General features: G+C 37.3%; 1 non-coding gene across 1 annotated transcript; it reads right to left on the reverse strand.

Annotated features, from left to right (window-relative positions):
- Window positions 1-2077: 2077 nt before the first annotated feature.
- On the reverse strand, window positions 2078-2210 carry LOC125997791 (small nucleolar RNA SNORA51). The gene has a single exon (XR_007491809.1). It is a non-coding gene; the product is annotated as a small nucleolar RNA SNORA51 (small nucleolar RNA).
- Window positions 2211-14111: the final 11901 nt, after the last annotated feature.

A 14111-nucleotide genomic window follows, 5' to 3' on the forward strand; every position in this document is an offset into this window, starting at 1 on the left:
AAAGCAGAAAGCTTGTTGAATTTATGTTGGTTTAATGCCAATGTTTTCTCCTAAGAGAGATACCTAAAGTATTTCCCACAAGTAAAGGTACCTAAAATAATTCAAAGGCGCTTTCAATGCAATGTATTTACTAACTCTCATTAAAAATGAATTGAGTGTGCTAAGTAGAAAACATATAATTAAAGAAAAAGTAAGTAATAAGATTATGTTAGTTGGAAAACTTTGATATTGTCAGTCTTTTTTTCACATTTCATTTCATTTTATTTTATTGAAATCATTGTAATTTTCAAAGTCCTTCATAGTTGCTTTTAGACATACTTGATTCAGAGCCAATCTTATCATCAGTGTGGACTTCCCTCCACCACTGTTCTTCTGCCCCAGACTGCCAGTATAAAAGGCCCAATTTAAGTTTAGATTGTTAAAGTTTAGGTCTCTTGATTTCATTGTTGTTGTCTTTGCCTTGGATATCTAGTTCTGTCCTTTTTAACACCAGCAATGCACCTGAGACAACTTAGCTCCTGGCCCTCATTCTTTCGTATTTGTTTTTCTCATCCTCCACTCAATTTCTTTCCTTCTTGCTATTTTCTGGGGCCAAGGCTGTTCAAGACAAGCATTGCATTTCACCATGTAGTTATTCTAAATACTACATATAAGTGATATCATTCTTTTTTTTTTTTTTTTTTTTTTAGATTTTGGGCCACACTCGTTTATGCTCAGAGGTTACTCCTGGAAATGCGTTCAGAAGTTGCTCTTGGATTGGGGGACCATATGAAATGCCGGGGATTGAACTACTGTCTTGAGTCAGCAGCATGCAAGGCAAACGCCCTACCACAGCGCCATCATTTGGCCTCGATATCATTCTGTTTTATAAAACTCACCCATAAATCCATCTGGTCCAATACTTTAATTTTTGGGAATATTTTGTTTTTGAATTACTGTTTCAATTTTACTACTTGTGATTAGTCTTTTTGGGCTTTCTACTTAGTCCTTATTGAGTTTTAGAAGATTATGTTTCCAGAAATCTGTCCATTTCTTCTAGGTTTTAAGAGAATACAGTTGTCCAAAATAGGCTTTCATTATGTCTTGCATTCTGGGGGTTTTGTTTTAATAGCTCCCCTTTTATTTATGATCTCATTTCTTTGAGCAATTTCCCTTTTTTTCCTTCTATTTCCAATGGTTTGTCTCCTTGTTTATTCTTTCAAAACAACAAAAAAAAATGAATCTAAACAAACTCCTGGTTTCTATTATTTGTATTGTTTTCCTTGTTTTTATATTGTTAATTTCTCCTGGTTTTAATTATTTATTTTCTTCTGCATGTGTTTAGGTTTCTATGTTGTTGGTTTTCCAGATATTTAAGCTGTGTCTTTAGGTTATTGATAGTTTACCTTCTTTTCAAATTTTGGATCTTTTTGATTTTTTTATATTCCCTGATTGCTATTGCTGTACTAAGGAAGAAATTACTTCCAATAAATGCCTATATGAAGAAAGAAGAGAAATCCCAAATAAGCAATCTATATTCATATCTTAATAGAGGGGAAAAAAGAACAAAGGAATTCCAAAATTAGCAGAAGAAAGGGAATAAAATCTAGAACAGAAATCAACGATGTATAAATCAAGAAAGCAAGACAAAAAATTATCTGGTTCCTTAGAAGAAGATAGACAAAGATTTTTGGCTAGTCTTACAAGAAAAAAGAGAAAACAACCAAATAAATTGGATCAGAAACAAAAGGAGAGATAGAACAGATTCTCTCAGAAATTTAAAATATCATGCGAGGCTACCATGAACAACTTTATATTGTTAATCTGGAGAACGTAGAAGGAAGGGACAGATTCTTAGAATTACACAATCTCCCAAAATTTAGCAAATAGAAAGTAGAAAAATGAAACAGGCCAATTGAAAGCAAAAAAATATATATATATATTAAAATAGTAACTACCAGGAACAAAAACCTTGTTTTAGATTAATTCACTGGTATTTCTATCATACTTTCAAAGAAAACTTACTACTTTCACTTTTAAAGCACTTCAAAAATATTGAAGAAATTTATATTTTTCCTAAAAATTCTTTTTTTTTTTTTTTTGTCCCCCAATTCACAATACATACCCGGCAAGGGGCCTGTGTTGAGGTGTATATGGGGTGCCTTTACTGTACCTCCTCTTTCTATACAGCCAGTGTAAAGAACACAGCCTGTGGTAAGATTTGGGAGGCCTTATCTTATCTTTTATTTATTTTATTTTTTTTTCTTCAGAGCAAACTAAAGTTGTTTTTTGTTTGTTTGTTTGTTTTTTTAAAGTAAGAATTCATTTAAAGGACAAAATTGATTAACATAATGAGGTAAACTAATATAACATAATATAGTGACATAACATAACATATAATATAATTGATATAATAATAATACATGTAAGTCAAAGAAAATTTCTGATTAAAAACACAATTTTTTTTTCATAATGGCTTACATATCTTTCACTGTAGTATTTTGGGTACATATTCACATTGAATCAGGGGAATACCCATCACCTAATATGTCCTCTTCTCAATCAAAAATCAAATATGCTGAAAATAGGCAGAGTCCTGTCTAGAGGCTTCCAACCTCAGTTTGAGAGAGGATGTGAAAAAAGTAATTAAAATACCACAACAATACAAAAAAAATATCGAATTAAATAACCGATAAGCACCACAGCAATAAAGACAGGCACCACACAATAATCTCGGTTCTGAAATCACTTGAAATCATACTCAAGTGCAAAAAAGAAAGAGAAAGACAAAACAAAATAAAATAAAATAATATTGGAGACATCAACCGTAATCTCCACACCAAAATAAAGACGTCAAAAAAAAATAGATCATTTATTCTCCTCTTGCTGCTTTCGTGGTATGTGGAAGACTTCTACTTTATCTTGGATGGTAAAATCAGACCTGTTTCTAAAGATCTTGGTGGCTGTGCAGATCAGGGAATGGAGTTTATGAAGTCTTTCTTTGTGGTTCTAGTAGTTATGCTTCTTCAATGTCATTTTTTTGTTTTTTATGTGTTCTAGGTGTTTCAGAATAGTGCTACCATTCTGTGTTTTTCTTTTGTCTTTTGACTTACTTCGTTTAACATAACATGATCTAGGTCCATCCACGTTGTTGCAAAGTCTGTGATTGTATCATTTCTAACTGCCATGTAATATTCCATTGTATATATGTACCACATCTTACTGATCCATTCATCTGTTGTTGGACATCGAGGTTGGTTCCAAGATTTGGCTATTATACTGAGTGCTGCAATAAATAGTGGGGTGCATATGTATTTTGGAATGAATGTCCTTCCATCTTGGGGATATATGCCTAGGAGAGCAATTGCTGGGTCAAATGGCAGCTCAATTCTAAGTTCTTTGAGCACTCTCCAGACTTTTCTCCATAGATGTTGGACCAAGGGGCATTCCCACCAGCAATGAATGAGAGTTCCTTTCAGACCACATCCTCTCCAACAAAGGTTGTTCCCATTATTTTTGATGTGAGCCAACCTCACTGGTGTGAGGTGGTATCTCATTGTTGTCTTGATTTGGATCTCCCTGATGATGAGCGAAGGTGAGCATGTTTTCATGTGTTTGTTGGCCATCCTTCTCTCTTCCTCAGAGAAATGTCTATTCATTTCGTCTCCCCATTTTTTTATGGCTTCGTTTGGTTTTGAAGGGCTCAGGTTTCTGAGCGCTTTGTATGTTCTAGATATCAGCCCTTTATCTGATATATCAAGTGAAAAGATTTTTTCCCATTCTGTTAGCTGTCTTCTTGCATTAAGTAGGGTTTCTTTTGCCATGCAGAAGCTTTTTAGTTTGATATAGTCCCATTTGTTTATAGTTGATGCTAACGTTTTTGCCATTGGTGCTCCATTCTTAAAGACCCTTTTGATATAAAGGTCTTCGAGTGTTCTGCCTATTTTATTCTCGATAAACTTTATAGATTCAGGTCTGATTTCCAGATCTTTGATCCATTTTGAGTTGACTTTTGTATAAGGAGTGAGATATGGGTCGATTTTCACTTTCGTTCATATGAGTTTCCAGTTGTACCAACACCATTTGTTGAATAGGCTTTCTTTGTTCCATTTCATATTCTTGCCTCTTTTATCAAATATTAGTTGGCTACATATCTGGGGGTTTATGTCTGGGAATTCTGTTCTAATCCACTGGTCTGAGGTCCTGTCTCTGTTCCAGTACCATGCTGTTTTTATTACTATGGCTTTATAGTATAGTTTCAAGTTAGGTAAGGAGATACCTCCCAACTTCTCATTTTTCAGAATGTGTTTAGCTATCCTGGGTCTTTTATGGTTCCAAATGAATTTTATAATTGATTGTTCTATTTCTTTAAAGAATTGTGTCTGGATTTGGATAGGGATTGCATTAAATCTATATAGCAGTTTAGGTAAAATAGTCATTTTGACTATGTTAATTCTACCTATCCATGAGGATGGGATGTTCTTCCATTTCTTTAGATCATCTTCAATTTCTTTCTGAAGTGTTTTGAAGTTTCCCTGGTATAGATCTTTCACTTCTCTTGTAAGGTTGATTCCTAGGTATTTGATATTTTTTGATACTATCTTAAATGGAATTGTATTTTTAATCTCTCTCTCCTCAACTTCATTGTTTGTATATAAAAACGCTACTGTCTTTTGTGTATTGACTTTGTATCCAGCCACTTTACTGTATTGGTTGATTGTTTCTAGGAGTTTTTCTGTGGATTCTTTAGGGTTTTTGATGTATATCATCATATCATCAGCAAATAGAGCTAGCTTGTGTTCCTCTTTCCCTACTTGAATTCCTTTGATTCCCTTCTCTTGTCGGATTGCTATTGCTAGGACTTCTAAGGTTATATTGAATAAGAGTGGAGAGAGTGGACAGCCTTGCCTAGTTCCTGACCTTAGTGGGAATGCTTCTAGCTTCTCGCCATTAAGTATAATGTTGGCTGTAGGCTTTTCATAAATAGCTGTAACTATCTTAAGGAAGGTGCCTTCTAACCCTATTTTGCTGAGTGTCTTTAACATGAAAGGGTGTTGGATTTTGTCAAACGCCTTCTCTGCATTGATTGATATGATCATGTGGTTTTTGTCCTTCATGTTGTTGATGTGGTGTATAATGTTTATTGATTTGCGTATGTTGAACCAACCTTGCATTCCTGGTATGAATCCCACTTGATCGTGATGTATGATCTTTTTGATGAGGTGTTGGATTTGGTTTGCTAAGATTTTGTTAAGTATCTTTGCATCAATGTTCATTAGTGAGATTGGTCTGTAGTTTTCTTTTTTGGTGGTGTCTTTGCCTTCTTTAGGAATGAGTGTGATATTAGCCTCATAAAAGGAGTTGGGGAGGATTCCTGTTTTTTCTATGGTTTTGAAAAGCCTATGGAACAGTGGTAATAAGTCTTCTTGAAATGTTTGATAGAATTCACCTGTAAATCCATCTGGGCCTGGGCATTTGTTCTTAGGGAGTCTTTTAATTACGTCTTCAATTTCCTCTGAAGTGATTGGACTGTTTAGAGTTTCTAGGTCTTCCTTTTCCAGTCTTGGAAGAGGGTGTTTGTCCAAGAATCTGTCGATTTCTGGTGGGTTCTCTAGCCTAGTTGAATATAGTTGTTCATAATATGATCTCATGATATGTTGTATTTCTTGGGGTTCTGTTGTAATCTCTCCCCTTTCATTCGTGATCCTAGTGATTTGGGTGTTTTCCCTCTTTTTTTTGGTAAGTTTTGCCAATGGTTTGTCTATCTTATTTATTTTTTCGAAAAACCAACTCCTGGTCTCATTGTTTTTTTGTATTGTTTTCTTAGTCTCTATGTTGTTTATTTCTGCTCTGGTTTTTATGATTTCTTGCCTTCTGGTTGTGGTTGGATTTCTCTGTTGCTTTTTTTTTTTTTTTTTTTTAGTTTTTGGGTCACACCGGCGGTGCTCAGGGGTTACTCCTGGCTGTCTGCTCAGAAATAGCTCCTGGCAGGCACGGGGGACCATATGGGACACCGGGATTCGAACCAACCACCTTTGGTCCTGGATCGGATGCTTGCAAGGCAAATGCCACTGTGCTATTTCTCCGGGCCCCCTAAAAATTCTTGATGCTCACATTACACTAATACCCAAGCATCTAGAGACACTGCTAGGACACAAAATTACTAGTCAAATTTTTCTGATGAATGTCAACACATTGAAAACTATACCACTTTAGAACACAACAACCCTGATCACTGCTGAGTGTGGCCCCAAAATAAACAAAATAACAAGAATAACAAGTCTTCAAGAAGAGGCTGGAGTGGTAGTACCTGGGTAGCTCATGGCCTACCTGAGTTCTATCCTCTGTATTCCTGAGCCTGGCCTGGCAGAGTAAGGGTGGCTTTCCAATTCCATTTAGAACAACAGAGATGTTTTAAAACTGGTGTCAGCTAGCACAAATCCCTGTACTGATGGATGGATAGAGCAATCACAGAATTGAGTAGGGACTTGGGCAGCAACAGAGTTGTAAGACGTTGCTCCAGTGGTCAGAAGGAGAGGTAGACACCTCATTAATCTTCCTGAACCAGGGATTCTTTATTGTTTTGTTTTGTTTTGGGGCTACTCTCGGTGACACTCACGGGTCCCTCCTGGCTATGCTTTCAGAAATCGCTCGTGGGTGGGGGACGATATGGGGAGCCAGGGAATTGAACTGCGGTCCATCCTAGGTCAGCCCTGTGCAAGCCATACGCCCTACTGCTGTGCCAACACTCTGGCCTCAATACAGGGATTCTTGTTATTTCCATAGACACACACACAAACACACACACACACACACACACACAGTCCTGGACATATGCAGACTAAGCTGTCACTCATCTGAAGGAAGTAATTCTTTTTATTCCCTTTATTTAAACATCTTGATTACATATATGATTGTGATTAGGTTTCAGTCATGTAGAGAACACCCCCTTCACCAGTGCAATATTCCCACCACCAATGTCCCAAATCTCCCAAAATAAGTCAGAGGGAGAGAGAGTGAGACGCAGAATAGTCTCACTCATCTATGGGTTTGAAGAAAAATAAAAGTCATTTTTGCAACAATCCTCAGAGACAATGAGAGGAAGGCTGGAACTTCCAGCTCACTTCATGAAGCTCACCACAAAGAGTGGTGAGTGCAGTTACAGAAATAACTACACAGAGAACTACCATAATCATGTGAATGAATGAGGGAACTGGAAAGCCTGTCTGGAGTAGAGTTGAAGGAAGTAATTCTTGAGTTTCACCAGCTTCTGAGGAACATAATCAATATCTTAGCCCACATATATCAATTAGTCAATATTATCAATTTTATTTTATTATTTTATTTTATTTTTATTTTGGTTTTTGGGTCACACCAGGGGGCACTTCGGGGTTACTCCTGGCTCTGCCCTCAGAAGTCACTCCTGACAGGCTCAGGGGACCATATGGGATGCTGGAATTTGAACCGGGGTCCGTCCTGTATTGGCTACATGCAAGGCAAATGCCTTGACACTGTGCTATGGCTCTGGCCTCAGGAAACACTTTGTTTTTTATCCTTACACCTTTAATGTTATTATGAATATGTTAAGCCAATAATAGTCCCTTGTTAACTAACTGCATCTCATAAAGCATACACAGGAAATAACATCTCTTAGGACAGATTTTTTCCACTGAATTAGATATAAAAAGAAGTGAGTAGTTTTCTCACTGTGCTGTAATAGGAAGCCAAATGGCAAATATAAAATCCAGAAAAAATAATCTAGAGGAACACATTCTAAAAGAATATATTCAGTACAGACTGATGGTTGGAGCTCTCAGCACCTTTTAATGGGTGGCCTATAAGTGATGTTAGGTAGCTAGGCATGTTGAAATAAAATACTGAGAATTCCAGTAAGAAGCAGCCCAATTATTATTAGGAACAGAAACTTTTGTTGGTTTCTGGGATTTTTGGATAACTTTAAAATTATGTTCTGGTCTAAGCCAAGCGTTTGAAAAATTTGGAATATAATAAATGTGTAGTAGTCTTTTATAAACCCTGTAGAAAATTTATCCTCCTTATAAAAATATTCTCTCCTTCCTCTTATCTCTTTTTTCCCCACTAACAAAAACGTCTATAGAAAGAACATACATAGTTTGAAAGAACCATACTAAAAGAATATTTTTTCCTTCTTTCCTGTATCAATGCCCTCAGATTAAAAAGAGAAATACAAGACCTAATAAGGGAAGTTAGTGAAATTCTCTGACCTTGGGGGGTACATCTAAGCTAACACTAGATCATTATCTATTTTGTGTTTTTCTTTCTGAGCCTGGAAAGTAAAGAATAGATATAAACCAGTCTGGCCATTATGGAAGAAAACTAGGTAGGGCTCAAATCCCATCTATAGGAACCATTGCAGATTTCAGTTGAATTTTCTAAGGTCACTTACTCATTCCCTAACATAAGAATATATAATTTCTGGGGTCAGAGAGATAGCATGCAGAAGGATGCCTTGCATGCAGAAGGATGGTGGTTCAAATCCCATATAGTCCCCTGAGCCTGCCAGGAGCTATTTCTGAGTGCAGAGCCAGGAGTAACCCCTGAGTGCTGCCGGGTGGACCCCCTCCCCAAAATAAAATAAATAAAATAAAATAAATAAAAAAGAATATATAATTTCTACAAGCTATACACAAAGGGGACCTGTTACACTAGCAGTTCAGAGGGTAAGAGGGTGGTATGTACCTTCAATAAAATCGTGAAAGACTTGTAATTCACATTAGTCACAATAAAAATTATTTTTTATAAAGAGGAAAAAAGAATATATAATTTCTAGAATTGTTGCACAAATTTAATTTATGTAAATTAAAATTACAGTAATAGAAATATGATATGTAAAACCTATCTATAAATATAATTAGAAGAATTTTAAAGCGAGGCTGGAGAGACGTACATTGGGTAAGGCAATTTTCTTGTAGATGGCGGAACCAGGTTTATTTTCTGGCCTCCCATATCATCCCCCAAGCACCGTAGAGTAATCTCTGAATGCAGAACCAGGGTAACTAAAACAAATTTGTAAAAATAATTGTTAGGGAATTGAAACTGGTACTATCTCAAAAGAACATATGTGGCTAAGCAAGGTGTCTTGTAAAAATGTAAGGGTAGGGCTGAAGAGAGAGCATGCCTTGCATGTAGATTACTCTGGTTGATCCACATATGGATCTCTAACTACAACAAAGGGTCATGCCTGAGCTTAAAGCCAGGATTAGCTCTTGAGAACACGGGGGTAGACTCTTCCTTTAAAAATAAAAACAATGTAGAGAAAAGAGAAAAACAATACAGTGGTTAAGGTGCTTGCCTTGTATGTTGCCAAGGGTTGGCACCACATGTATTCCTCTGGGCACCTCCAAGAGTGATTCCTGGGCACAGAACCTGAAAATACCTGGGTGTGGTCAAACAAACAAGAATGTAATGCTGATTGAATATAAGCAAAAAGTATCCCATTCCATGAAAAATCAATGGAACAAAAATAATCATATCAGTTGTTGAAAATCACATTGTGCCAATAAAATCATTTATTAGTACTCCTAACACAGAACTTAAATGACAGGTACCCAGAGAATCAATACTAAGTACAGAATTATGATCAACGTGAGCCAACTGGGTTATATCAAAATTGACTTAGAGGATGATAGAAGTTATCTTTTGGAGTATTTCTTGGCCTATTTGTCATATATAAACCAACCTAGTGACTGCGTTAAGAAAATAAGCATGCTGGGGCCAGAGTGTTAGCACAGCAGGTAGGGCATTTGCCTTAGACATGGTCAACCTAGATTCGATCCCCAACATCTCATATGGTCCTCCAGGCCTGGCAGGTGTAATTTCTGAGCACAAAGCCAGGAGTAACCCCTGAGCACCTCCAGATGTGTCCCCCAAACTACAAATAATAAAAAAAGAAAAGCAGTATGTTCATTTTATTGGGTTCATCTGACCATCATTCCCCTCCATTCTCAAGCCAGTAGTTTTTTTTTAACTTCTTGAATAATAAATAAATTATATATAAAGTGAAAAAGATATTGTATTTCTATCCTGGGTTTATAAAGATTCTTTATACAACTATAAACTCTCTTCATACAACAGTGAGACATATCCCAATATCCTAAATATTTTCATATAAAACTGATTTTTCTTCTTGGCTGCATTGACACCCCACTTGGCTGCTGGGTCACTTTTGTCAATTCAAAATGGACTTTGGAATGAACTATTCAGGAAGAAAGGTTTTCCTTTTGGGAAACCAAAGCAAATATAGTAGCCATTTTGGCTCTGGATTAGAGGTGTATAAACATGCTCATAAATAGTAAAAATAGGTATATATTTTGACAATGATTTTATTTTTTTAGTTTATCTTTTATTTCAATAGCTTTACTGAGACATAATTGATAAATAACACACTGCATGTGCTTATGACAAATGACATGTGTATACAATCTTGAAGTCCTATTTCCAATTAAGATAGCAAGTATTTCCATCCTCCCCAAACATCTTTGTGCCTTCCATAAATTCCTTGCAGGCTTGCAAATTTTTTAAGGTGATCTCCAGTTATTCTGTATCTAATCACATACATAAAATCACCTTTTTAAAAAAAATTTGGTTTTGGGTCATACCTGGTGGCGCTCAGGGGTTCCTCCTGGCTCTACGCTCAGAAATAGCTCGTGGCAGCTCGGGGGACCATATGGAATGCCGGGATTCAAACCACTGTCTTTCTGCATGCAAGGCAAATGTCCTACCTCCATGCTATCTCTCCAGCCCCCTAAATCACCCTTTTGACTTAGAAATTTTATTTCCAACTATCTCAAGTATATTTATAACATATATATAATTATCTTAAGTAGATAATTATACAAGTGAACTAGAATGTTCAGATAACTTCCACATAGAGTTCATAACTCTGGAAGAATTTTCAAAGTCCATTGACCAAACATAGTTATTTCTAGATTGTGTATGTTTAGATGGCTGTGCTTTTTCTTTTTTCTCACTATAAATCAAATGGAAAAGCACTTGTTATATAATTTTAATATACAATTGAGGGAGGCAAATATATATTAGGAACAAATCTCCCTCTTAAAAGTTGATAGTATATTGTTGAAAACCGGCAAAGATTTGCAAAAGCCGGCTCCCTGTGTGTGACACCAGGCAGGGAAAATCCGCGAAAGTACACCAGCCCAGTGGGGCCCAACTGTGAAAAACTGTGAGTGTGACCTGTCTATGTCTGTCTACTGTCCTCTTGCATGAAACTCTTGTGAGTGGGGCAAAAAGAGGCTCCAGAAACCTCGCTGGCCCAGACACCATTTTCAGGGAGGGACTACAGAGCATGAAAACTGGCAAAGCTTTGCAAAAGCCGGCTCCCTGTGTGTGACACCAGGCGGGGAAAATCCACAAAAGTACACCGGCCCAGTGGGGCCCAACTGTGAAAAACTGTGAGTTTGACCTGTCTATGTCTGTCTACTGTCCTCTTGCGTGAAACTCTTGCGAGTGGGGCAAAAAGAGGCTCCAGCAGAGCATGGCCGCTCCGCTTCGCTATGCGGCCGTGCACTCTTTCTAAGGAAAGAACTCCATTGCAACAAGAAGGAAAAATCACACTAAGAACGGCTCTATATCACAGAAGCAAACATTTCTCTGTTGCATGCTCGGGCCTAAGATTTGACCCAGTGTGAGGCTTCATCCACGGAGGACTCCCCTCCCTTAGAGGCAAGTCAGCCCATCCAGAAAGGGAGGAGCCAGAGGAGTGTGCTGCCTGCATCATATAGACAATGAATACCACCACAACACGTAGAAAAACCCACAATACAAGTGTGACAATGGGGAAACAACGCAGGCCAGCATCAGACATAGAGAATGAAGATGACAATTCTGAGGACCAGATAATGACCAACCAACTAATCAACGTCTCAGATAAGGACTTTAGACTAGCAATATGGAAAATGCTCAACGGACTCCAAGAAACCATGGATCGAGTTGAACAGAACACTAATAAGAACTAAGAAAATATGAAGACAGAAATCACAAAACTCCAAACTGAAATAACATGTCAACTAACAGGACTGAAAAAGTCAGTAAACAAAGTGAATGACAAAATGGATAAGCTCTGGGACAGGGTATCAGAAGCTGAGAATAGACTTGGTGCTGTGGAAGATGAGATACATAACAATTCCATACAGCAGGAGAGATTGGACAAAAAACTTAAAGCAAATGAGCAGACAATGGAAAAATTAGTCAAAGAATGGGAACAGATGAAAATAGAAGTCTATGATAAGATCAACAGAAACAACTTAAGAATCATTGGAGTCCCAGAGACCCAGGAAGAAAATTTCCAGGAAGAATCAACGGTCAAGAACATCATTAAAGAGAAACTTCCAGAGCTAAAGAATATAGGTGATCAAATCCTGCATGCCCGAAGAGTACCAACCAAAAGAGACCCCAGAAAAACCACCCCAAGACACATCCTAGTCACAATGACAAATCCCACAGATAGAGACAGAATTCTGAAAACAGCAAGATCAAAAGGGGAAATCACGTTCAAGCAAGCTTCCCTGAGATTTACAGCAGACCTGTCACCAGAAACACTCAATGCCAGAAAGCAGTGGTGGGATATTGTGACAAGACTGAATGAAATGAATGCTTCACCTAGAATACTGTACCCAGCAAAACTCACTTTCCAGTTTGACGAAAGTATACATGGCTTCACAGACAAAAAACAGCTCAGAAAATTCACAGACACAAAACCAGCCTTAAGAGAAAAACTGAAAGACCTAATCTAAGACAAGACTACCCAAAAGACATACCAAATTTTGAAATAAAGATGGCGTTAAATACCAGGACAACTCTTTCTCTCAACGTCAATGGACTAAATGCACCAGTTAAGAGACACAGAGTGGCTAAATGGATCAAAAAACTCAATCCAACCTTCTGCTGCCTACAAGAAACACACCTGAATAGTCAGAACAAACATAGACTCAAAATAAAAGGCTGGAGAAAAATTATCCAAGCAAACAACACCCATAAAAAAGCTGGAGTGGCCATACTAATATCAGATAATGCAAACTCTATACTCAGGAAGGTTGTAAGGGACAAAGATGGACATTTTATATTAATCAAGGGGTATGTAGAGCAGGAAGAATTCACTCTCCTAAACATATATGCACCGAATGAGGGGCCAGCAAAATATTTAATACAACTGTTGACAAATCTGAAAAATAATATTAACAACAACACAATAATTGTGGGGGACCTTAACACGGCTTTGTCAGCACTGGATAGGTCAACCAGACTAAAACCCAACAAGAATATACTAGACCTGAGGAGAGAAATGGAAGAAAGAGGCCTAGTGGATATATATAGGACACTCCATCCCCAGAAACCTGGATACACACTCTTCTCCAATGTACATGGGACATTCTCCAGGATAGACTACATGCTGGCACATAAAACATACCTCCATAAGATCAAGAGGATAGAAATTTTGCAGACTACCTTCGCTGACCACAAGGCTCTGAAATTATTTGTGAACTCCAAAGGGACTCAGAAGAACACTTTAACACCTGGAAGTTAAACAGCCTCATGCTCAATAACCAGTGGGTCCGAGATGAAATCAAGGAGGAAATCAAAAGGTTCCTGGAAACAAATGACAATAAAGACACAAACTATCAGAACTTATGGGACACAGCAAAAGCAGTACTGAGAGCAAAATTTATAGCTTTGCAAGCACACATCAGGAAGGAAGAAGGAGCTTACCTGAGTAGCTTAATGACACAGCTAATAGAATTAGAAAATGCTCAACAAAAGGACCCAAGAATAGGAAGACAGAAGGAAATAACAAAGCTGAGAGCAGAAATCAACGAAGTGGAAACTCAAAAAACAATCCGAAAGATCAACGAAAGCAAAAGTTGGTTCTTTGAAAAAATAAACAAGATTGATAGACCACTGGCAAACCTAACAAAGAAAGAGAGAGAGAAACTTGATAACTCGTATCAGGAATGAAAAAGGAGAGATCACTACTGATATGACAGAGATTCAAAGGGTAATCAGAAACTACTTTGTAAAACTCTACGCCACTAGAAATGAGAACCTGAAAGAAGTGGATAAATTCTTGGACTCTTATA

This window comes from Suncus etruscus, chromosome 19, assembly GCF_024139225.1.
Source record: "Suncus etruscus isolate mSunEtr1 chromosome 19, mSunEtr1.pri.cur, whole genome shotgun sequence".
Taxonomy (NCBI): domain Eukaryota; kingdom Metazoa; phylum Chordata; class Mammalia; order Eulipotyphla; family Soricidae; genus Suncus; species Suncus etruscus.